Here is a 4,222-nt window from a genome sequence, read left to right on the forward strand (position 1 = left end):
TTTTCTGTAGCAAGGGATGCCTGATATACTATATAACTTAGACTTAAGGGGGAAATGAGTAAATAGTTGGGACAATATGACGTCAATATACTACTCTGAAGCATCACTTCTGAGATACAGGAAATTAGGTTCCATGTTCGTTGTGGCTTTGCTGACGTATAAAGTTATTAGGTGCCTTTCATTTTTCAGTGTAATAGAATCACGTGATGTTTCATTTCAGCTCTTTAAATACTTGTAGCTGAACAGAAGAATTGATTTTATGTTCTTCTAAGGAAGATTAGATATTGCTTTCTTCTCTACTCTAGTCTGTCTTTGGACATTTTCATTTTTAGTCACTAATAAATGCCATTTCATGTTTGGGCTGTGATGCAGTGACATATGCTAATTTCCCTGAGGACCATCCACACAGTCTCACTGGCTTTCAGTTCTGCCAGGGTCTCTTTGGGGCTGGAGTGAAGGCCCAGTCACTCACTGTTTGTGGGTTATATTTCCTGGAAAGATTCGAATCCCAACTTTGGATAAAATGAATATAATTTTAACACCAAAAAAAAAACCTAGAAAATTAATGTGGTCAAATGAGTTTAGGTTTAAGGAGCTTCACCTTAGATGGTTCTTTTTTATTGTAATAGCAATTCAGAGATTATAGATGAATATGTATTTTTTTTTTTACCTAATTATGTCGGGAGGAAAATGTAATTCACAAACACTTGAAGTGTGTTTTTGGCTTTTTTTATTCATTTCTTATTCAGAAATTATAAGACATTCCTCTTTGCTGTTATAAACATATAATCAGAGTTATTTTCTTATGAGGAAAATTTCTAAATCATTATTGTCTAGCATGTATAAACAAAAATTTAAAGTGGATAAAATGCTTATAATTTCCCCAAATCTGTTAGAAATAGCTATTTAACTTGTTCTTTGTTTTATAATCATTATCATGCGGCAGCATCATAAATTATCAAATAGACACCAGCCAAGAAAGCAGGTAGGCTAGCTGCAGAACGTCACCTCCTTTTCCTCCACATATAATCCTTCAGTTTTATCCTTAGCTCTGAAGTAGACCACCAGCTTCCCCCTCCACTCTTCCCACATTTCTAGTGAATCACATAGATCTTCCCTTTGAGTTTTCCTCCCTACTCATCCTGTTTTCCCTGCCCTCAACTCAAGCAGGCTTTCTCTAGGAAGCCAAGCCTGAAAGAGAAGTAAGTAGACCATTGAAGCAGCAAGGTGGACTTCACATCTTGACTATCTCTCCTTTCCCACGCATCAATCCAATCCCTTGGTCTTATCTCCTGTTGTGTAGAAGATCACCTGTTATGACCTCTCCTCTCTCTCTCTGCCTCCATTCCCAGAGGGCCAAGCTCTTGGTAGAACACTCTGATTTCTTCCTTCCTTTTAATGCCCTCATATCTCTCCTCCTAGGCCACTCCCATTCTGAATACATAGAAACACAATTTACCAGGAACCATCAGTGTTCACATCTATCAGGGTCCCAGAGCTTTCTATCGGGTCATGCACTGTCTCAAGAACCAGAGAAGGAAACAGAAACCAAGGAACAAAACATCCAATGAGCAAAGACAAGACCATATATTAGTACCTAGAGTTACAATCTTCTCCAACCTAGATGCCATACAAACACAATCAACAACAGTCAGGAAAATATGGCTCCATTGGCTCCTAGGGACCCTACCACAGTTGTCTCTGACTATTGTAACATACTCAGCTGAAGCACAAGTTAAAGACCTTAATGTAGCCTTTATAAAAGTGATGATAGATAGTCTTAAAGAGGAAATAAATAAAATCCCTTAAAGAAATATACGGAAATATAAGCAAACAGTAGAAGTAAATGAATAAAATAATCCAAAACCCAAGAGAGGAAATAGAACCAATAAAAAAAATCAAACTGAAGAAAATCTGGAAATAAAAACTCAAACAGGAAGCTTTAAGGCAAGGCTCACTAACAGAAGAGATGGAAGAGAGAATAACAGGCATTGAAGACTCAATAAAAGAGATGGATACCTCTGTAAAAGAAAACATGAAATCTAAACATATTTCTTGTACAAACATCCAGGAAAACTGGGACATTAAGGAAAGACCCAATTTATGAATAATAAGAAGAGAGGATGGCAAAGAAACCAGAATCAAAGGGACAAAACTATTTTCAACAAAAATCACAGAAAAAAATTTCTTTAAAATAAAGGAGGAGGTGCCTCATGCTCTTGACGTCAGACCTTCCAGGCCATGAAAGAAAACATCCAATGGACCCGTGAGCCCAAACCCATGCTTCCTTTTCCACATTGCCTGCAACAGGTATTTTTCTTGTGGCAATGATGCAAAAAGCTGATACAGTGTAGTATTCCTGTCGGAGACAATGTGATCCACCACAGCTTCCACACTGAGATGTCTTGTTTTCTGTGCTTTCGTTTAGTGTGTGTGTGTGTGTGTGTGTGTGTGTGTGTGTGTGTACGCATGTGTGCATGTGTTTCTTTCAGGGGGGAAGGAGGTTGCTAGGGCAGAGGGCACATATAAGAGAACAGGGTGATGAGTGGGATTGGGGTGCATGATCTGAAACTGGCAAAGAATCCATGAGAAGTTAATAAAGAAGAGAAAAATAATATATGATTCTAAACTACAGCCAGTAAAACTCAGGGAAGCAATTCAGAATTTGTACAGTACCATTTTCATCTTTGTATCCCCGAGGACACTTAATATTATGCATATTCAATATATGTTCATTGAATGAAGTAAGTAATGCCTGGTCATGTTGGGGGTACACCTTTGATAGCAGCACTCGGGAGGCAAAGGGAGGCAGACAGAGGCAGATCTCTAAGTTCGAGTCTGGCCTGGTTTACAGGGTGTGTTCTAGCACATCCAGGGCTACACAGAGAAACCCTGTCTTAAAAAACCAAAAATAAAATAAAATACAAAATAAAAATAATGAAGGAAGAGTAAACCCAGCATAGGTATCATAGAGAAGGATCTGTCTCCTGAGGTACTTGGTTTCTGTTGAAACCTCTTTGTGGAGATCTCACAGTTCGGATTTAGAGTGGTTGACAAATGTAGAGTCCCATGTTATAATTATTTGGGGTTGAATGGCTAAGTAACCCATTGATTTTTCCAGTCTCTTCTTTAATGGGTGATAAAGGTATACTAAGCCAACAGAGTGCAGGATTGGTTCACACTTGAATCTGAAAATCCGTTTATTATAAAGTACCCATAATGCCCTTCAAAGGTCTACAGTAGCCTATGTATAGAAAGGGGAAAGCACCATCATTTTGACATTTTGAGTTCGCAAGCATTGTTCCTAATTAAGTTGGAAGCTTCACATGTACAAAATGGCAGCTGCAAATAGATCTCTCAGTGGCTAAGAGAGGCTCAGCAGTTAAAAGCAATTATTGCTCTTGTAAAGGATCCATGTTCAGCATTTAGGCCCCACCTGATGGCTAACAACCATCTCCCATTCCAGTTCCAGAGGATCCAATACCCTTTTCAACCTCCACAGGCACTGTAGAGAAATGGTGTTAGGAACACACATAGGCAAACCACTCACACACACAAAAATAGAACTTTTATATAGAGTCTTACTGTATAGCCAAGACTTTCAACTCTCAAGCTTCCTGCTTCACATTTGCCAGGGTTGGGATGACAATCATGCTTGAGAAACTATCATAATCTTGGGATGGTACAACAGTCTTTTTTTTTTTTTTTTGTCTTTTCATTTTTATTCTATAGTAAAACTCAGAAGTATTTATCTAGGCTTAAATATATTGATGAACGTCTAGACTGATTGGTTATTGTCTATGAGAGCAATTGCAAACCTAGGGATTCTTATGCTGACTGTATCTAGAGATCTTGTTTTTTCTTTGCTTAGTCTTCTGAAATCTGTCATGTCTGAAATTTATTTTGAGATATACTCATATAGCAGGTGTGTTTTGGGACTTTGGGACCTACCATAAGCCACAGATACAGAGAATATGTATCTGTGTATATGGAGGAAAGTCAGATGAAGGAGATTGGTTTGTGTTTGTGTCCTTATGTAGTTCTCTGACAATTCTGGGAATGATGTGACCATAGATTTTCTGAATAGCCCCCTCCAGCCATCATCTCCTTTGCTATGTGCTCATTGCTAATAAAAAGACTGAGTTAGAAGGGTTAATTAAATAATCACAGCAATTTCCTTCCGCAGACCTGTTAGCCATGATACACCTATCATAGACAGTAG

The sequence above is a fragment of the Arvicanthis niloticus genome, chromosome 8, assembly GCF_011762505.2.
Source record: "Arvicanthis niloticus isolate mArvNil1 chromosome 8, mArvNil1.pat.X, whole genome shotgun sequence".
NCBI lineage: Eukaryota > Metazoa > Chordata > Mammalia > Rodentia > Muridae > Arvicanthis > Arvicanthis niloticus.